Source organism: Corvus moneduloides, chromosome 1, assembly GCF_009650955.1.
Source record: "Corvus moneduloides isolate bCorMon1 chromosome 1, bCorMon1.pri, whole genome shotgun sequence".
NCBI classification, from domain to species: domain Eukaryota; kingdom Metazoa; phylum Chordata; class Aves; order Passeriformes; family Corvidae; genus Corvus; species Corvus moneduloides.
In genome coordinates this window covers 54,410,704-54,433,019 of record NC_045476.1, presented here as the reverse complement: position 1 = coordinate 54,433,019, position 22,316 = coordinate 54,410,704, and the positions used below count along the sequence as shown (strand labels likewise).

General features: G+C 37.6%; 1 long non-coding RNA gene across 1 annotated transcript in view; it reads right to left on the bottom strand.

Annotated features, from left to right (window-relative positions):
* LOC116444574 overlaps positions 1–18,959 on the bottom strand; it is a 64,609-nt gene extending 45,650 nt beyond the window's left edge. The window contains exon 1 of the long non-coding RNA XR_004240387.1: positions 18,855–18,959. This is a non-coding gene — a long non-coding RNA (uncharacterized LOC116444574). The remainder of the gene's footprint in view (positions 1–18,854) is intronic.
* Between the last annotated feature and the right edge of the window lie 3,357 nt (positions 18,960–22,316).

The following is a 22,316-nucleotide window of genomic DNA, read 5'->3' as shown; positions in this document are numbered from 1 at the left end:
TAAGTGCAAGTCTTCTGTTTTCAGATCTGCAAACAGGTGCCAGTTTGGATAAGCTCTTTCATTCTTAAATGTTATTTTATTCTTATCTGACATCCAGTTTTTCATATACAGAGGAATTTTATGTTTGATAAATAGTAGACAACAAGAGGATGACACAACCAAAGAGATGTTAGGGAATGTTTTTCAAACAAGTCAGGGACTTAGAAGTGTAGAAAGTGTCTAGGCTGTTCTGACTGCAGAAAATAAAAAGCATTACAATTTAAATTACATCATTCTGTTTTATTCACTCTTTGGGTATGCTGAACATCAATAATTCTTTTTCTTTAACTTTTCCTCCTAAGTCACCCTGAGTTTGTCTTGGGTTTTTTTACAGAGAGTTTTACGAACCCCACCCGTAAAAGAGAGATCTGTCAGTAGCATGGCCTCTACCCAGCACTATTGCACCAAGAGAATATGGGTTATATGCATGTGATCTATCAGCTATGTAAGTGACTATACTCCAGACCTATTTATTTAGAATCTTCCATCAAGATACATCATTCTTTTGAGTACATTTGGGGGGAGAAAATGCAGAGAGAAAGAAAACCAAACAGTAACACTTTCTCTAAACAAAACAGTACCCTAAGGACCTTTGGTTGGACCCTTTAATTTGGTCCATTGCCAACACCTTTGATTTCCTTTATCTCTTGAGCTGATCCACTCAATCAGTCTTATTTGGGACAGAGCTCAACAGGCTATGTGAGGTTTGGTTCAATTCTGCTTGAAGAGTTATCTACAGATTGATTCAGCAATTCTGTACAAAGTATACATTTACCAGCTTACCTGTACCCACACATGGAATATCTCACTGACTAATAGGCTATAACATTTTGGTTTTCTATTTATGGAATACCCTATGGAATAGATGTGAGATTCATAACTCAATGCTCCTGTCATGGTGCAAAAGGAGAATTCCCACTGCAGGGCTGGCTGACTGCATGTCCCAGGCTCTGACTCTCTGCCCTCAGCAGATCTCCAGCTCTGCTCTGAGTAAAACCAGCAGATATCACATAAGTGTTATATTCTGTTAAGCATCATCCAATAAAAGTATTTCTCTTACTTGTATTGGGCTTGTATATGCTTGGCTTTCGTATTCACAGCCTGTTTTTAGTTCTTGCTTTATTGTTTGATGCAAATAAAGCAATCTTTTTAAAAAGTAATAAAAATTATATAAACTTATTTCACAAGGGCAGAGAAAGGGAAAACAATTCCACAAAAGTAATTTTTTTGTCATAAAAATCAGGGTTCTGTCAAATATCTACTGGTATTTATAGTCAAGTCTTTGCACCCAAAATTATGAAATACATTGAATAAAGAAAAGTACAGAGTGAAATTAATAAACTTATTCAAAGAAAATGTTTAGTATACAGAACCTTCATGTCTCTAAAAAGATTTACACTTCAACACTAAAGATGATTATTTTATTAAAGAGTTGTACTTTGCCTTCATTGTTTTTGAAGGATATTTGCTTTCCAAGTTCTTAGATTTATAGACGCCATCATCATTCCTGCAGTGTGTGTCTTCTGGTAAGGCTGTGTTAAGCATGCTCTGCTAATGTATATGCCTCACAGGACTCTTCAGTCTAGACTGGAATTCAGCAATTATTCTCTTTTAGGAAGGGATTTAAACTGAGGCCTTTGAGTAAAACCAAACACTTTGAATAATTTTAAATGCTGTGGCATGGAGGTGAACATGCTTGCATTTCAAGAGGGCTGGAGACTGAATATGTGGCTCTGTGCTGCCACAGGGCAGTGTTGCCAGGGAATTACAACCCACAAGACTGCATCAGCTGTACCACTGCTTGGAACCCCAAAGTGAACTCCATAGTCTACCAAGACACAGTTCTCTTTTTGTTTTCTTTTATGCTCTTAAAATGACTTGCAGATGTGTTGGCAGTCACAACTCTTGCGGAAGGCAGTTGGGATTGCAAGTGCTCATCTCAAAGTGATTAAAGATCAGATTTATGTAAAATGTAAATATTTCATAACCTATCTGTCATCCCATTCTGAAGTGAAAAGAAGTGTAACAGCTGACTAAAAGCTTCGGTTTGATATTTAGAAGAGAATAGCTCCTATAGTTGTATAAGGGTTTTTTTTGTTTTGTTTGAGATCTATTATTTTAACTCTGTCTATTTGATAATCTGTATGACTTAATCAATACAATTCTTGAATTAGTTATGTGACTGTTATGGCAGGTGCAGTTCTTTTGCCACATTAGCAAGAGCTCAAAAATGGTTTTGTTTTGGTTGAGGACTGCAGTCAGCCCAATGAGGCAGCACTTCTGCTAATGTGCTCTCATGAGTTTTTCTGTCAAGCCACACAGGAATAGAACTGCTTTTCCTTCTCAGGAGAAAAAAGCTGGCCAGCATCTGTGTGGGTGAAACTAGTCAATGGGTCCCTCTTGCCCACAGGTTGTTTTTCCTTCCTACAGTTCTTTAGCCATAGGAGGAAATGATTAGGTCCCTCCTAGTCAGGTCACATTACAGCTCTGAATATGCTTTCCTGGGAAACCTCTTTTTTTTCCAGGTGTGCTAATAAAACTTGGGTTTAGACAGGTGTGTTTAGAAACTGGGGTTGTCTATGTACATTGTCTTTCTTTTTAGATATCTGCTTTACTGGACTTGGAAATTCTACCAGTCAGAGAGGTTTATCCTTGAATAGTCTCATTAGGAGTCACTAAAGAGCGTGTTACTTTGATATGAGGTGAGTACTGCTCTTTATTTTTGTATAACCCTTCAATTTCTAGATCCTAGATTTTAGTATCTAAAGAACTGGGCATTTAAATACAGCATTTACTGTCAAGAATACTTTTTATTACATGAAGTAGCCCTCACATATGGTAAGCTTTCCTGAAATATTTGTCTGGAAAAACTTACTCTTTCTTGTAGGATTTAAAATTGCATTCACATTTGAAGGTTTGACCCTGCCTTCATTTAATCAATTTCTGGTATCTATTAGAAATATCGTTCTCTCAATCATTGTACCATCCATGCTAAAGCAGATTGATTACTTTATTATCACTTATTTCTTATGTCCCTCTGTAGAATAAGAACTGTTTTCAGGATGAAATATTTCTTTGAATAGCATGTAATAAAAGGAAAACAATAAAATCAGAATTCATAAACTTTGAGAAAGTACATAATTTAATTTAATTTGAACTAATTATCCCTAGAAAAAATTGCACTAATTTTATAGCTTTATCCATGGTTTTTGCTTTTGTTGTGACTAAACATGTGGCGGTGATATAAATTGTCTCTCTTTTAGTTTAAAAGAGCATTACACTGTTCTGCAAAGGAGCTAGATAAAGTTAGGGAGAGGACTTTTTTGTCTTAAATGAGTATTTTAAAATACTCAAATGAGTATTTAAAACTTCAGCAAAATATCAGGCAAGCAGGGGGAAAATAGTCTTAGACAACACTTTAAAAGGAAAACCTACAAAAGTAATAGTTTATAAGGAAGATAGGTTCAAAGACACCACTGGGTTCCAAGACAAGATTGGGAGTCTTGGATTTACTTCTTGCTCCAAAGAGAACTGTTTGTGTAGTTTAGTTGTTCAGCTTCTGTTTACATTAGCATGACTGTACTACTTGATCTACCAGTGTAAGAACCTTAAGATAGGCCAAAATAGAATTAACTCTCTTTTAGGCCACTTTTCCTATTAAACATCATGAGAACAGACCTATTATAGCTGAAAATCAGATCTCCCTGCTTTCATTTTTCCATTTCAAGAATAAATGGAATGGAAAATAAGCAGAGATGCGGCTTTGGAAAATCAATTATTTGGATCTCCTCAATAAAAATTTGTTTGATTTTTCACAGAGGAAACCTGTGAGAATATTATAGGTGCTATGTTTATAGTTTCTTCAGTCAGTTTATCATTTACTTTTGGTGGGTTTTTTGCTATGTTTTTGGAGGGTGGGTGTTGTAGAATTTTTAGGCCATGTAGTCAAAGGCAATAATTCCTTAGCATTTCTGAGACTGGTTTTGGAAAAATAAATTTCTTGCTAGAGGGAAAATGAAAAAATGGGCAGCAACAGTGTTTAGCTTTTGCTTTATTTGTTGCCAGTTCATTAGTACACTTAAAATATCAGTAGTCTGGGGGTTTTTTTTTGCTAATCTTTGGTTGGATTTTGGGTACTGGTTTGTGGCTTTTTCCTCTGGACCAGAAAATTCTGCTGTTTCTAGTGCTCTTCTCTTTAATTTTGCTAATAAAAATCCCTGCCTTTTGTAGAAGCCTACAATTTTCTTTCCTCTTACTACAATTTCAATTGCCTAAAACTCAACAATCAATTCTCTTAACATAAATGTACAGGGGATTCAACAGAATACAAGAAACCATATCTTGTTTTTCTTTATATCCCTTATTCCAAACCCAGGAATATCTAACTTTAGGGGAAGGTAAGGTGCAATCCATTGATAAGGAAGTCCTGTGTTCAGCTCTGGGCCCCTGGTATAAGAACCTGGACCTGTTGGAGTGAGTCCAGAGGAGGGCCACAAAGATGACTGGAGAGATGGAGCACCTCTCTGTGAAGACTGAGAGAGCTGGGGTTGTTCAGTTTGGCAAACAGAAGGCTCCAGGGAGACCCTATAGTTCCTTCCAGTACCTAAAGAGGACCTACAAGAGAGCTGGAGAGAGACTTTTTACAAGAGCATGGAGTGACAAGATAATGCTTTAAACTGAAAGAGGGTAAGTTTAGATTAGATAGAGGAAGTTATTTATTGTGAGGGTGGTGAGGCACTGGAACTGCCCAGAGATGTTGTAGATGCCTCATCCCTGGAAGTGTTCAAGGTCAGGTTGAATGGGGCCCTGTGCAACCTGATCTAGGCAATGGCATCCCTGCCTGCGGAAGGAGGTGGGGTGTGAGCTGGATGATCTTTAAAGTCCTTTCCAACCCAAACCATTCTATGATTTAATAAATCTTATTAAAAGGAGTAGATGGAAGAGAAACAGACCACAGACAATTTTGGCTATGGTCTTGCCTGCTTGAGTATTAAAAGAAGAATTGTAGTGGATATGAAAAGTCTTATGGACTTACATTTTCTCAGCATGAGTTATTTGAAAATAATACAGCTTCCAATAAAAGTGCTACTTTTATATTATAACCTTAATGCCCACCTTCCTTCTGGCTTTTATTGTAACTTTCAAGGAATAAAATGCCAAGCACATTCTTCAGTTAGTAGCAACTGATTCATTGATGAGAAAATTCTTGGCGTTTAAAGCATCTGACAAACACCTTCACCCTATACTGTCTGCTGCTAATACGCTATTATTGGGTGTGTGCATGTGTGTAGGCATCTGTCTGTCTATCCAGACATAGATTATAGTGTATACCTTGGCATTTAAAGTTTTATCAGTCCACGTGTTTCACATGAAATCCAAGAAATTACATGCCTCAGAAAACTTCATAAAGAAGAGGTATTTGACATAAGACTGTTGTGACTTTTTCAGCACATCCAACAATTGACTACAGCACTTAATTTTCTTCTTAGGTATTAATATTACATTTGATATATTCCACACCATACTGATTCCTTTGACATCAGTAGAAATTATATCTGTTAATCCGGTGAGAGCAAATTTAAGCCTATGGTACTTACAGTTAAAGACATAGCTTGGCAACAGAATTTACAACATGATAAGCAAGGAGTAGGTTGTATTATTTATCCCATTTAACCTATTATTTTCCTACTCTACTGAGGCAAATAAGTGCATTTTGTTAGTTAGAAAATCACTCTCCTTCAGGTTTATTCTTCTTTAAACTGTATGCATTTTTTTCCTTTTCTCACTCTTAACTTATACCCTAGGCTCTAGTATTCTAATCTAATATATTCTAAGACAATTTAGGATTTCTAGTAACTATAGAGATTATGTACTACATACACCTAACAATATGAGTATGATTATCAGTTACAGTATGGTCTGTAGGCAGCTGAAGGTAGAGGAATTCAGTCTCTTCATTCAAATGGATTCTGGATCAAGAACTTAACTTTTGAACAAGAAAGAAGATAAGATTACTGGCAAAACTCCTCCAGCAATTTGTCATTAATTTGTAGCTGGAGGTCATAACTTCCTTGCTAGACAGATTGAAAGGACAGTGTTTGAAAGAACAGTTTTACCAGTGGTTGCTTCACTGTGAGATCTGTGACAGGAGTTATTTCCTATTCCAAATGTCTGCAAAGGCTAAGTTTCCCAGGCAATGACTAGGGAACACTGAGTGTTTATAGGGAACTTCTGTGTCTGGTGTCCCTTATGAAAATCAATTATATCCAAGCAAAATCTTTCTTGTCCAAGGGAAAAGAAAAAAAAGGGAGGCTAATTATAGATACATCTACAAGGATTTTAGTATATGTTTGCTTACAAAATGGCTCTTTCCAGTTAAAGAGAGAGAATTGCACAGTTTTTAAAATCAAACATGTATGTATATCTCCTGAAAAATTCAGGAAAATCTGGAGAACAGTAGATTCTATTCAGTTTTGATTGACCAAGAACCGTGTGCCCTTGCACAGTTTAAGAAATCCTCTTTTTTAGAGTTTGATTATTAAGGGAAAAAAACCCAAACAACCAAACCAGATTTCCAACTGACTTGCAGGTTTCCTTCTGTTCTACTCATGCCTCCTGCCTCTCTAATTTTTTTAAAAAATCGGAGGATTAAACTCAGAGTTTTTTGATTTGATTTTCTTTTTTTGTTTGTTTGGGTTTCTTTGTATTTTGATTGGAATTCAGGTTTTTGTTCACATCCTTGCAAATTAAAACGTGATAGTTATCACTACTAGCTAAATGTGACAACAAGATTTTAGGTCATTTTTTTTAGACCCTTTTTGATGACCTGATTATCCAATGAGACCATTCCACTATGGTTTTCCTAAAAGCCTAGCAGGAGGTGTGCACGAGAGATAAAAGCTTTGACTGCTGTAGTGAGGCTCTGGTGAATATCTTGTTACAAGAATAGCTACTGAAACACTTGTTCTAGTTTTTACACATGCATCTCACTTTTCCAGCTTATCCCATAAATGGTCCAGGTGTCCCTGCCTCAGTCCCCTGACAACCTGAAAGTTTAAATGAACACAGACGATGCATGTGGAACAGAGACCACAGATTGTGCATTCTTAAAAAGTCACAAGAAAACTGAAAGAGGTGTTCTCCTAAGCACAGTTTCTCGTGACACACAGCTGGCAACTCTGAGGTAGCATATGCCTCATGCAACAGTGAATGTCTCTATTTATGGATGTACAGAACAGGACAACTCGAACACAGAAAAGGCAGTTCACAGAAGTATTGTCACTATGCCGATAGTCCCTCTAAGAGGAAGGACTACACAATCCAAATGAAGTTCAGGAGCCTCTTCAAGTTAATGAGTAATTAAGGGAAAAGTTAACAAGCCTCAGGGAAATTGACCATTTCAATTATGACCATGCAAACTGCAAAAGACCCTGAAAAATAGTAATATTTTAATGTAAGGGATACAGAACTTGGGATAAATTTGGGAAGCTGTTTCAGTCACACAGAAAATGATGTGTATGAGGTTTAAAAATTACATTGAAAGACCATGTTAAAAAAAATTATGGCGACAGAGGGGAACCGTGGACAGAGGGAACAACAAAGCAACCAGATATCTTTCTGGAGATGTCTTTCTGGAAACAAGCTTTTGAATATCATAAAATGAATGTTATTAAACTAAATTAAGTTATCAACAGTGTTTCTGTTTTCCTGTTTTTCCTTTCATGCCAGATTAAGAATTGGGACAAAAGGAAGATGTATGGGTAAGAAAGACACACAATGAATAAATATTCTTTCTGTGAACTCTGCAAAATACCATGAATTGTGACATATAGAGTCATCACAGAACTAAACAATTTCCTGCCACTTTTGCACAGGCTGGATTGTTGATTCTTGAAAAAAAAAAAAAAACTATTACAAATAAGCAGCAATGTGATGAGGAATGTAGAGATCACTTACATCAGCAAGTTCTAGGTGCTATGTGCTTTACCCAGGTCAAATTTTGTACTGTGAGGAAACTTATTCAGGCAAATCTCCACTTACCAATATGGATTTAGAATTAGACAAAATAAAACAAAAGAAAAATAGGAGTTCATTTGAACTGATTCTTTCCTTAATTTTTTTTTTTTCCTTTCTAGCTCTTCCAGGTACATTGTCACCTTTTGCTTAAAGAAGTTGTTACTCTGATCTAAACCACCTATTTCACATACTTGTATGTAGATACAAGCTATAGAAACAGAGAGGACTTAATAAAAATAAAAGGAAAAAGAAGGTCAGTTCTATTTTGCAACCAGATTTTAGCACATAGCAAATTTAAAAGATCCAACGATGAATTTCCTTCTCGACTGACATTGATGGTGAGGGATTTCATTCTGCATAAGAAATGAGGAATTGCTCACTTCTTCCTTGCTTACTTACGGTTACACAGAATTTCCTGAAATGTAAATATTGAAATATCTAAATTCATAACTAAGGGCCTGTGATTGCCTGTAACTTCCAAGGAGATATGTGTCATGGGAGACCACCATTCCTTTTTACATGGATGAAGGCCAGCAGTAGTCTTGCCTTTTAAAATGTTCTGGAACACTTCACACTTGTATCAGCTGACATTAATCCTCTGTTTGTACAAGAAATATCACAACCATGTGGGAAACATTCACTGGCCCAAGCAGCAAAGAATTTGAAAATACCATACCCAGTGTGTCAGTGATTTATGTTAGTGGGAGGAAACACAGGCATTAAATCAAGATATATGTATGCAAACTTCATTTTACTGTATATTTGGCCTTGTTATGAAGTTATTTATAGGTATAATTTACTTAACTAGTGCTTCTGTGTCTGGCTCCTGTTTCAAGAATTCATCAAAAATTCATCATGTGGTCTGTTCAATAATATATACTTTAAAATGGAAAGCAACAAACTATAAATGACAGAGGAGGGAAAGAAAACACATGCTGCTAGATATTCATTTTTAATGGATATGAATCACAGAAGTGAGTGCAGGTAAAATAAATGGGAACACTGGTTTGCAAGATAGCAAACAGAAAGAATTTAAAGATGTTTGTCTTTCATAATTTCTGAACATCTCCATTACCAAAATTTAATGGAGGGAGGTGCTTTTACTACACTCATCAGGAAGCTTAGATTCAGATCATTCTGTCATGCTGCAAATTGTACTGCATTGCACAGGTCCCTGCTTGGTATAAAGGGCCCTGATATCTGAGTTCATAAAAACTCATGGGGAGGATTGGACCCTTGAAAGTCATTGCTTCTGAACTGTTACCTTTGCTTTGCTGCAGAGGTTCAGTCCTGCATTTCCAGCCTGGTCCTAGGCAACATCACAGAGATGGTGAAAGGATTTGGATACGCTGTTTATTGCTGATATTTGCATACCCTCTCTACCTGAAAGAAAAGTCTTCCCTGAAACCAGCACAAATGCTGCTGTGAGCAGTGAATAGGGTGCGTTCTCAGACTTGTAGTTTTTGGGTAGGTATCTAGCAAGTATTGAGTAAGAGGAGACAGCACTGGGCGAATAGGGAAATGGGATTTGGAAAAAACCTTCTTGCATAACCTTTGATTCATCCTTACAATAAAACTGTGTTCATGTCATTGTTAGTGACAAGAAGATGTGTGTAATCCTTGTGGGATTTATCTGCTGGGGAGTCTTAATCACTTCTCCCTGCAGGCTAGTGAAAGGCTCATGTCAGCAGTCAGAGTGCAGACAGCGATGCTCAAACAAAAACTTCTTAAAGTCTTCCTGGCAAGAGTTCTTATTTTGATTTCAGTTACTGTCAAAAGCACTGCAAAGTCCCCAGGCATTTCTTGAAGTAATGAAGTGGAAGATTTCTCCCAGAGGAAGATGGACAAAGTTAGAGAGACCCATATTGCCTTGCATTAGCAGTGCCAGAATCTCAGGAGAGCCCTATGCAGTGCTTTCCAACCAGCATCTGAAACTGCAGCAAGTAATTGCATGTCAGAGAGCCTTATAAAACGGTGAGATGGACAGAAAGGCTCTTTGTGAAGGTAACCAGCATTTTTACGCTTGGAAGAAATTTGGTTTTTCTACTTTATGGATCCATGATCAAAAGATTTGCAGACCCCATACATAAATATTTCTCAAAACATTCAAGTTCAGTTGTGATGTAGGATTGAGAACCACATTTCCTGTAAAGTATTTGTCTAAGCTATTCCAGAAGCTTAAAAATGAGCTGAGATTTCTCTTGCTGAAATCCAGGTGTGGTTGTCCTCCTTGCTGTTAAATACCAACATAGAGATGTGAGCCCCGTGGTCCGAAGGAGTTCTAAGATAACATGTGAGCCTGGACCTCTGTCTGCTTTGGTTTCCCTCTTACCGCCAGAGTCCAAGTCAGTATTTCTGCTCTTTTAAAGCCATTTCTTATATTTATTCCTAATAGAAGAACTTATCACCCTTCTCTCTTTTACCTCTTCTCTCAAATTTTTCTGAGGTGGGCACAGGCTCTGGGGAGCTGTGAAACCTCCCTTTGGTCAATCAGACAAATAGGTCTGATAATTTTAACAACATTTCTGAGTCATAAATTAGGTAAATGTACATGCTTTTCCATGGACAATTTTGAGTTTAGCATGGTCTGTTGACACAAAATGTTGGGATTTACTGAATTAGAGAATGGAAATAATTAGAACAGAAATAATCAGAACTGCAATGAGAAATGTCATCCTGTTGGGGCTTAGCACAAAACTTCAGTATGGCTTTTTCTACAGAGTCCTTCATATGCAATTGCATAAGTGAACTTGTTTAACTTGTTTATAGAACTGGACTACAGAAAGTAAGGAGTTAATAGTAGAATCAAATATTTGAAGTTTTTAAGTGATAAAGAGGAGAAATTATATACTTTAGATAGTAAAATATACCTAAGTGACATACTCTTGATGGAAAGGCAGTCCTCAAAGAGTTGTTTCTCCCCAGAATTATACAGTGAGCTATTAGACTGAATTCAGGAAAACTTATAAATATAGTGCTAAACAAGACTTCTTACCAGGAGTTTAAGAAACCTTTAATACTAGGCTCAGAAGTGTGGGGGGTTTTGCCATCTGTAGTATTTCTAGGATGTCTGTTTTGTTTTCAATCTCTTCCTGGATCTTCTCTCGAAGTGCTGGGGAAGTATTTGTAGCAGTTTCAAAGTTCAGATAAAGAAGGGTTTTTTTCCTCATGGGAAAAGTCATCCTTTCTGTTATGGAGACGAAAATGTACATCAGGGTCCCTAACACTTTGATACTTTATGTTACTCCTTCCCCATGCCCCTTATCAGGGTGGATTTTGTTAAGTAGCAACAGTAATGAAGAAGAGTCCATCAGATTCTTAATTTGGCTCCCACATGAATCGGTCATTTTCCCATCTAAAACCAATGAATATTTGTCTTCCCTGGACGCCTGAAAATCACAGTCCTTTTGATTGTAATCATTATTGCTATCTTATCCTATTGTTACCTTATTGTTGTTGCCATCTTAAATGCTCTTTTTCATTGACATTTTATTTGTAGTGGTTACCCACAATGTAAGATTTGCAATTAAACAATATCAAATGACTCAGTGCCTTCAGAAGAAAACATAGCTGATAGCATGCTTCTGATTTGTGTGATAAGTATTTTTATTAGAATTAGATTGCAGATTCCTCCTTTCCCTCATTCTCTTTAACCAATCAGAATAATTATGGGTGAATACAAGACAAAATATTTCTTTATCGTCCCTTGTAAGATAATTGTTCATAATGGTAAAAAAAGATTATTTGCTTGTTTGCATAATGAAATGCAAATGAAGGCAGACTGAGTGCAAAGGGAGAGCAATGACAGCAGTGCACAGGGCTCCACATGAACATCAGGGTGGCTGGTGGACTCGCTAGGCTGAGTCAGAAAGCCATGAAATATCAGTATACCAATGCAAGAGCTGAACTCCCGTTCTGCTACAGCTATGTTTACATTTTAAGAGGCATTTATTAGGGTATAAAAACAAAAATGCCCACAGATTAGCTCTCCACAATTCATTGTAGGGGGCACAAAAATCCCTTTGTTTGGCTTTGTGTATTTAATCAGAATAATTAATGGGCCTGACAATTTAATTCTGTGTCATCATATTCTTATAAGAACCTCTACAATTCCTCATTTATCAAATTCTGCAGGAGAAGCAGAAATGTTGCAAAAATAGGCACAAAAGAAAACTTGACCTCCACTGGGTGCTGAGGCACCTGAAATTTCAAGAAAAAAAAGATGTAATACAAAAGTATGAAAAGTAGGCTGTTCCATCTTTAAGTTAAAGATTTTGTGCTGCACATGTGAAAGATTAGGAAGTAGATTGGACTCTTCCTGTGGTTCAGATTATTGGTGAGCAAAAATCATGAAGAATAACAGGAGCTGGGGGATGTAATTGGATGATGTGGCTAGTATCAGCCCCTAGGAAAGGTATATCTCTTTGAAGCCACCATTGCCCTTCCTAAGGACACTTTTCCGGTTAAGAGAGACCAAACATTGACCAAACACAGTCTAGAGACTCTCCCTAACCATCATACAGATCCAGTTTTCCAAAGTACCCTCAAATAATTACAGTTACTGTTATAATTCTATAAAAGTGACTTAAGCACTTTGAAGGTTAATGGTTAGTGAAAGACATTGGGACATGAAGTCTAACAAGGACATCATAATAATGATCATTTATTATATTGGGGTTTAAAAAAGCTGCTTTATACTGTACCTGACTACCCATAAGCAGAAATGCTGCACCACATTTGGTACAAGAGTTGTTCTTACCATATGGCACCCTGATGCTATGCATTTCCTTTGTAGGCACAGTATTAATATTCAAGTCCAAAACTTTATGAATTGTCTATAATTAATTTTAATTCTTACCAAAGTTATCTATAGTATTCAGCTGTCTTCCAAGGGATCAGGCATTAGGCATGCAGAGTTCACAACAGAGATCTGGTCTGCTGTTATTTCCAACCTCATCAGGAGATGGAAAGTCATAGAATCATAGAATATCCTGAGTTAGAAGAAACCCATGAGGATCATAAAGTCCAACTCTTAGCCCTGCACAGGACACCCCAAAAATCACACCATGTGTCTGAGAGCATTGTGGAAACACTTCTTGAACTCTGTCAGGCTTGGGGCTGTGACCACTTCCCTGGGGAGCCTGTTCCAGTGCCCCACTGCCTTCTGGATAAAGAACCTTTTCCTAATATCTAACCTAAATTTCCCCTGACACAGCTTCAGGCCATTCCCAAGTCCACTTATTTCTGCTCAGATCTGGTGTCTCTGCCAGTTGTTAGCAGTGACTCTCAAGTGAAGTGGCAGATCCTCCAGCATTTCAGATTTGAGAAATATGTCATAAATTTCTGGCAGCATTGTTTGTTTGGAGTAAAGGCCCTGTGAGACCCTGGGGCAACCTATTGTGTCTCACTACTGTTTGCAAGTGTTGGGTTTTGGGGGCTTTTATGGTGGATTTTTTGTTTGTTTATTAGTTTAGTTCTGTTTCCAAAGAATCATAACACTAGTTTCCTGCTTCTAGAACATTAAATCATACCAAAGCGTCTTTGTCTTGACTTTTATATCTTTTTATTCACTTTTTTCCTTACTAATCAGGAGTGCAAATATTTTAACAGATGAGAGGTTCTTACTGCAGATTTCTTTTAGCCAAAAGCAATAAATGCTATTTTGCAATTAAATCATGCTAAATACAGATCATACTTTGACTCTGCATTCTTTCTATTTAAGATTTCTATTCTTCTGTCATTTTCATTCTCTGCCAGAACATTGCCTACACATTATAGAGGGTGTGCTTATCCAAGCTATGCGCTGACATTTTAGGACCCAGTTTATCCATTTGGTGAATGCTAATGCATACCTGGACTTCACCCAGGGGGGAACTAAACAGCTCCTATTCTGAAGAAGCCTGACAAAGAAGTTACTTCTTCTTGAGGTTCCTTCCCTCTCTATTTTATGTCAGTACCAGAACTCTCAGGTTTCTATGGACTCCAGTGATTTCATGCTTCTCTCCTCTCCACAGAGCCTTATTTCACTGCACAAATTGTTTAGTCTTGTAGAGACAGTGCTCAAACTGATATATTCCTTCACTAGGCCTGTACATGTAGCTTTGCTGCAGAAAGATTTACTACTGCACTTTGAGGACACATCTACCAAGGCAGGTACAGTCTGGTTTCTAGGAACCAGCACATCATGCTGGATCAAATTTCAAAAGCTGAAAAGTGTGAAGTCTAGGACAAAAGCTTTTATTCAGAGTCAGGTGTAAATAACTTTCAGATTCTGAGACATCTTTGAGATGATAATCCCTAAGCATCTGGCTCTCCTTTTCCTTCCTCAGAGTAAGTACAGGACACCTGCTCCATCAGTGGCCGTCACAAATGTCAGAGCACTAAGCACACTTGCCTCCCCCTGGGTTTGGCTGCCTGGGCTTAACATGCACAGAGGTAATGATGCCCATGTCAAGCCTTGAACACTTTAGAATGCTCTGCCAAGATGCCTTGTGAGAGCTTTTTCTCCTTGTTTTAACTCCCCAGCCCACTTTGTTCAGGGACTGCTTTTGAGCTATGGTGCAGCCTTCTCTGTGGATGTTCTTTTATCTCCCTTGCTCTGATCCTCTTTTGGGGTTTAACTCCAGCTGGCAACTCAAGACCATGCAGCTTCTTGCTGTCTTCCCTTCCAATGGGATGGGGAAGAGAATCAGAAGGGTAAAAGTAAGAACTTGTGGGTTGAAATAAAGACCATTTAATGGGCAAAGCAAAGCAAGGAATTACTTCACTGCTTCCCGTGGAGGGGCGGGTGTTCTGCCAGTCCTAGGGAAGCAGGCCTCACATAATAGCTACTTGGGAAGACAAATTCTGTCAACAAATCTTCCCCTTATCTTATTCTTCCCCCAGCTTTATTTGAGGAGCATGACACCATATGGTATGGAATATTCCTTTGGTCACTTGGAGTCAGCTGTCCTGGCTGTTTCCTAATAACTGCTATGAAGAAAATTAACTACACCCCAGCCAAAACCAGCACAACACCATGATTCACTGATAACTTTCTGGCTTGTCCTCAGACCTCCCTATATGCTACATGCTACAGGAAAGAGGGTAGCATATGGGAGTCTACATCATTTATATATAGAAGCAGACTGTCTGAAAGTCATACAGGTGCTATTAACGAATAGCATGAAAAGGTAGGTGGGTAAGATGGCGTCATCTGCCTTCTCCACGAGAAATCCAACAGCAGATTTGTAACTCCAGACTGGTTCTATAGTGGTCAGGGATCCAGGCGTCATTCTGGCACTGCTCCTGCCCTGGAGGGTGAAACTGTGGGGTGTGGTGTGAGCTCACACTATAGCACAGATACCAGTTTCTCACCAGGACCTCTAATGCAGACATTTTTTTAATCTTGAAGCTCATTCTTTCTTGCTAAACATCCGATGTCAAGGAGGTTGGTACTAGATGATCTGGAAGGTCCCTTCCAACCCACATATTCTATGATTCCATGACCAGCTTCAGTGACTAGTATCCAAACTGGAAGAGACTAACTCTTACTACAGGTTTAAGACCTAGGGAGAGGATTATGGGGGAAAACTCTGAGATTTTTAAAAGCAATTTTTTACTGCCTATGCTCTAAAAATGTGTAGCTTCTAATTGCCATTTCTTATGCATAAGGAAAGTTGTTACTTCCTCACTTCTCACATATGCACACTCACACACTCTGCCACCCTGCTTCAATTCTTCAGGGAAATCTACAGTTAAAGTTGTGCCTGTGAGGAGCTGGACTAGGATGAAAAAGGAGAAATGTATTGTGTAGAGGTGCCTATCACAGACTTCTTTAAAAATCTAATATTTAGGAATATCATCAATTTAGCTGTTTGCAGGAGGGGGTTGTCTCTTTTAGTGAAGAAAATAAAAAAGTTACCAGCATTAAATTTAGTTGGGGTGCTGTGCCATCTATCACAAGTCTATTCATCCCACAGCATAAATCCCATTCCCAAATCATTTTTGTCCTTCCTGGACTGGGTAGATATGATGAAATGCTTTCTGCCATCATGAGAACCGGTTAGTCCTTTCATAGCAGGACCTGTACATTCTAAAATGGAACATTTCTAGGAAAATGCTACAGCCTGCTATGGTTTGGAAGAATTACTGTGTACTCTTTTTTTTTGTGATGCCTGCTAGTTAGAGGACAATGGCTTAGAGAATGAGGATTGCAAAAATATGTTGTGGGAACAGTTGGAACCAAAAAAAGCACAATCAGTGAAGTAAGGAGCTAACATCACAGCTGATTGTATCAAGAGCTGATGATAGACCTCAGTTCATCATATATTGCAGAAGTTCTGTAATTACACTGAAACAGTTGAGCAGGAGTAGCATTGAGCTAGGTCAGAAAATACTATTTCTTGTTCTCCTTGCACATATGTTAAATTTAATTCAAAACATTAAACCTTTTTTTTTAAAGACTAGCAAAGAATTTGGAGAAGCCTCATAATGGTTTTAACTAGTTAACTATGAAGACACATTTAATCAAAGCTCTGTCTCAGGTAGACATGAACTGCAGCCAGCAGGAGGACACAATGTGTTCAGTTTCCATGGAAATTTACTCAAAGGAAAAGGAAAGGTAAGCACTTCTTCTATAGATAAGGTAGTAAAATATTCTTTAAAATATTGTAAAGTCAACTAGTCTGCTATAAAAAAAAAATGGAATGCAACAGAAATTTTGAAATTCCATACCTGTAAAAATAAGCAGTATGAATTTCTAGAGGCAAAAGAAGCAAGGGAAGAGTACAAAACTGTACCTGTTAACGAGTTTGCTTAGTAACAGGTGCAGTCTGCTGAGTGAACCAAAGCTGTCTTTACCAAAGTCCTATTTTTAGAAAGATCACTGCATTCTGCAAGCTCATCTATGACTTCACTGGTTAAATCAAAACATGATCTGGCCTGAAAAGAGTCAAAAATGATGATGATTTTTAGGAGTACATCTGCCAATATAAATGAGGGGCTTATGCTGTATTTTACTGATCATAATTTTATACTGGTGATATTTGGGTTTGTTTAAAAAAGTCAGGAGTCAGTCTGAGAGTGAAAACAAGTGATCTTTAGTAAAGGACACAATCGCTGCTTGACTATATAAACAAAAGGGGGTTTTTATCATTTTATTCTAATCAGAGATATATGTATTTTTTGTACACTTAATATCAGTATATGTTTATTGATTTGTTTTGAAGGTCTATTCAGGCTTTTTTGTTGCCTATCTGCAGTCTGAAATACCCTAAGGGAATTAGAATTAAGTCTTTTGCAAACAAGGTCTGCATCAGCTCAGCTATTGGTCAGCATCATTCAGAAACATAAATACCTTCTTGGTAAATTAAACAGCATCAATCCAAATGCAAATGCTAAATTCCATAAGGACAAGCTGTAACAGGTGATTAATAAAACTCAGTTTAATTTCAGTGAATCACAGTCCTTCTGAAGTCACCTCTGCTGCCTGATGGCTGTACATTAAATTGCACATCTAATAGAAATCTGCCAGTGCCAGCATTGACGTATTTTAAAGGTAAATTCTTGTGAATATCTTGTTGAATAAAGGCCTTATCATGAAATTTTGATAGTTTGCACAAGTCTTGTTTCATGAAGCAAACAGGTAATTCCTGGTGACCTTAAGTCCATGGTACAAGCAGTATTGGTATAAGCCTTCCTTCACTACTTCTTTTCATTACTGAATCAAAGCAATCATTTATGCTCTATTTTCATTTCAACCCACTTATTTCCAACAAGGCTCACATGTGATAAACATCATAATTTCAGCTCTAAATGTTAACTCCTACTACTTTGTTGGCTGGAGGTTTGTTTGCCTCTCATTTTCTATCATATGAGTCCTTCATATGGGGCAAAGCTAACATAAATCCATAGTAAATAATTAGATATATAATATTCTTGCAGAGATTTTGCCATTTAGGTTAGCTACACTGGAAGTATACAAGGTCCTGAGATTTATGTAGTAATAATCTTTTGCTTTTAGGGTTTGATCCAGATTCCACCGAAGTTAATGCACATTTTGTCACACCCAGAGCAGTTGACTTAAGCCTTTAGGGGTGAACTTATTAAAATAAAAATAAAAATAATAATAAAAAATTAAAGGATCATCTTGCTTTTGTATTAAAGTAGTATCATATTAAGGAGATAATTAGGCTTGATGAAACTTTATGGGTTTGGCAGTCAAATGCAAGAACAATTTCAGAATAAAAATTCTATTTAAAAGACACACAAGATCATTGTTAGTCAAAGTAAAACAGTGCTAGGTTGAAGGAAAGGGCTGAGAGTTTGGCTGACTTCACTGGTTTTTTACCTTTTGGAAGGCACTGGAACTTGCACTAAAACAGGTCTCTCTCTACCTGAAAAATACTTTCATACAAACTTTTATAGTCATACTTTGCGACTGGACCTTTTCTTTTAGTCATACAGCAATTACAATATTAAGTAGATAAAAACAATGAATATCACATTGTTAGCATGTGTACCACATAGCAGATGTGTGAATTTGTGAAAGCATGGAGCACCCCTCATGCTAAAAAAGCATTTTATTTCATATTTTCCCCAATGCTGAAATAAACTGCTGTGCAATTGTATGTCATTTGGCAAGCAAGAAGCAAAATCCCTACAATGCTGAGGATATCTTAGTTATGTTGCTACTATTTTTGATCATCCAGAATGTGTGTGTCATATTTATGCCTGAAATATTTCCTCTGAAGAACTAAACTGCTATTTTAATTACCTAATGCAAATTCCCCCCCAATCAAAAACATAAACAAACTAACCTCTCAGAAGCCGATAATGAGAACAAATCAATAATAGCATTGTAAAACAGTACTAGCTTCGGGAGACAGCTGCACAAGTAAATAGGTCCATTTGTTTTGAAATCCTTCCTGAACATCATGACTCATCTTCTGGTTCTATTTTGGGCTCTGTCTTATGTGTGTGTGGCTGAGGTCACACAAGCCAGTAATCCAAGCAACTGAAGCAGTGAGAGTTGTCAAAAAGAATAGTTTGTTATGTGGATTTGCTGTATAGAAGTGTCTTTTTGTACTCTACCTGTTCATAAAAGGATATAAGCAATAGTCTACCTTGTCTGCAATGACTTAAATCTTCTTATGCAGAATTGGAATGAGCTTCAAATTCCTTCTCTAGGTAACATCAAATCTAACCCTATATTTCCAGGGAAATCAGGTAAAACCAGTTAAGAGGTTTTTTGATTTTATCTGGAAAGCAGCTTGGGAGGGGTCAGAGAAATAATATATATTTAAAGTTGAAATAGATTTCTAGGTTTAGATAGTAGCTTTTGCTGTAATAATGCCCTCAGGAAACTAAAATGGTCACTTTTTACCCATTCATCCTCTAATTAGGAAAAGTCAGTACATATGCACTTGATGAAAAGCATAATCATGAGTGTTTTTTAGCTTGGGTGTCAAATTTGAGGGCTGCAAAGAGTGCAGAAAAATGTTCACTGGCTGGGGCATCTGCACGGGGATGTCAGGCTGGGGCTTGTTCAGGGCACATGATGAGTCATCTGTGGCTGGCAGAGAGTGCTGCTCAGCAGGGTGAGCAAAGCCCCCTGGCCAGACTCTTACCCGCCTGCAGGGAGCAGATGTGCAGGGAAAGGAGGGAGAGGAGACATCCAGCATTCACATAGAAAATGCTATGTTTTGTCCAGTTTTTAAGATTTTCATTTACCCTTTTGAGAGCTGGGAATACTGGTGTACTCTAATACAAACCTCTGTATGAAATGATGGTAGCTCTTAAAGTCAGTGAGAGGAATAAACCTCCACTAGTTTCAACAGAGTACTGTCACTGTGCACTCATCACTTCAAAATAATCCTTGGTTTTAGATTTGACAATTTTGGTATTCCAGGAACAGTATTGTGTTACAAACAGACACAAAGAAAAATAAAGCCTGTGAACCATAGTATGCAGTAAAAATTCTGGGCAGTTTATGTCTGCCTCAGATCCTAAGTTTCAAAGAAAACTTGGCTGGCAGTTTGGTTTGGGGATTTTGTTGCTGCTACCACTGCTGATTACCTATTTAATTTTTGACTTCTTATTTTATTATTTTTTCTCCAAAGAATTCCAAAGCCTGTCACAGTATGGAGACTTACTAAATTTTCTAGCTTAATTGGGATGGGAGTGGGTGTTTTTTAAAACACTAAGACTTCAAGATCCATTAGGAAACTTCTTTGGACTCATCGCTAAACTTAATTATTTTCACCAGTGTCCTGGGAATAATGTCCAATGGGAAGAAAGTCATTTTATGGCTACAAACATCAGGCCCAGCACTCCATCTGCTTTCTGACCTGTTAGTTTCTCAGCGCTTCTTCCAGTGATGCCTTTTCCTGGTCTTAAAGTCGAGAGTCAAACACAGTTTGAAGGGAAAAAGAGATTTTACTTTCATATTTATTTTAAGGATCCTTAGGTGCACTACATCCAGGTGGAATGCACCCCAATGCACACCACAATGCCCACCCCCAATAGATCTGGTATAACATTATAGGTCTTACTAATTAGCATATCTATCAAAAATTCCCCAATGAGAGGCTCGAGTGAGCCCCTCCCTTCAAGGAACCTTCCCCTGGATGGTTCTATCTTAGTTTACAGAATGTGTTCTGGAGAGGACCTTGGGGTCTGGGGCACACTATCCTCTACCTACAAAGCTTTTATATGTTTCGTCTCCTGGCTGAAAAAACAAGTCCAAGAATGTACGCAAAAAGCACTAAGAATACAGAAGTTGTAAAAACATATAACAGGGGTATAAATGAAAAGGCAAAAAATCATCATGGCATCATCAGGACTTGCTGTAATGGATACCCTGATACTACCACAGCAAAGCTTTGAAAAAACAGAAATGATTGGCAACCACCAGTAAAATAACCAGTATAAGCTTTATGAAGAGTTCAGAACACAATGGCATCTGGACACCTCAGAGTCAGCAGATAATGTAGAAAAAAAGGTATTTATCAAACAATAGCATAAAGTTCCTTATGTTTCTTTTTCTCTTATTACATGTAACCAGTACACTTTATGGTGGATGGCTTTAAAACCCTGCAAGAGTTTTTCAGACAAACTAATAAAACAAGTGAAGAAACAGTGGTTATATTTTTCTATTCAACTGTCCAGAAAAGAGGTCTTTCCATTTCTTGAAGGAAAGGTGATATTTGCAGTAGATTTATGCTCCACATAATCTCCCATCTCTGCCACATACAAGTGAATGTCTTCCAAATTCTGTGTAATTTGTCTCGTATACAACAGTTACAAGAGACTCCAGTACCTAGAATAGTTCTGGAAATAAAGTTATCAAGGAGTCTGAACAGACAGCAAAACCTAGTAAATTCTAATTAGAACAACATATGTTGTTATTAAACTAGAGGTGCTAAACATACTCATGTTCATTCATCTGGAGGAAAGTGATCTCAGCAGCATAGCCAGCAGCATTCTAAGAAGGGAAATGTATGAAGTATCCAAATGATTATTAAGTTGTCTTCATTTTGTGAGTGTAGTACAGACATTAAATGCTGATGGAACAAGCACATTTGTCTTACGTTAAGTCAGCCGGGTAACCCCTTTCACCTGTCGGAGCTCATTGTCTAGTTTCTCTCTGATATCAATATAGACTCTGGGAAGAAGGGGTAACTTGCTCTGATTCTCTGAGATGTAGTCTTCACAGCAAAATGACTGGCTGGGATCAGTATATCCTGCTTCAAAATAAAAAATTAGAGAGAGTATACTTCTTCCAAGGTACAAAACAATTATAAAAATTATTTTGCCTAGATTCCATGTTTACCAGGCCCAAGCTGTACAGACTGACTTGTTTGTGGCACAGATGTAAAAAGCTCTAATAAGGCAAGCCAGTAGGAGCTTTTGGTTTGGCATTTGGTGAGGTTTATTTTAATCCAGACCATGGTGCTTGCCTACCTCACAGCAAAGCTCTGGCATTTTAATTAATGCAAATCATAGTCGAGTTGCAACAGATGACAATGTGCAATGGAAGCATAAAGTGCTGTTGTTGGTCGTTGCCCTCTACTATGGAAATTTGGAAGCTGCAGTACAAAGAAATCTGCTGAAATCTACAAGAAAGTGAAAAAGTAGAGATTTTTTGCAGAAATATTGGATGTCAGTTAATAGGGTCATTTTTCTCTCAAAGGAGAATAGATTTTTCTTCTGTAAAGATTTCTTTTATTTCCTCACAGTGTTCAGAACTATAAATTGTATGCAAGGGACTTGGTTGGAAT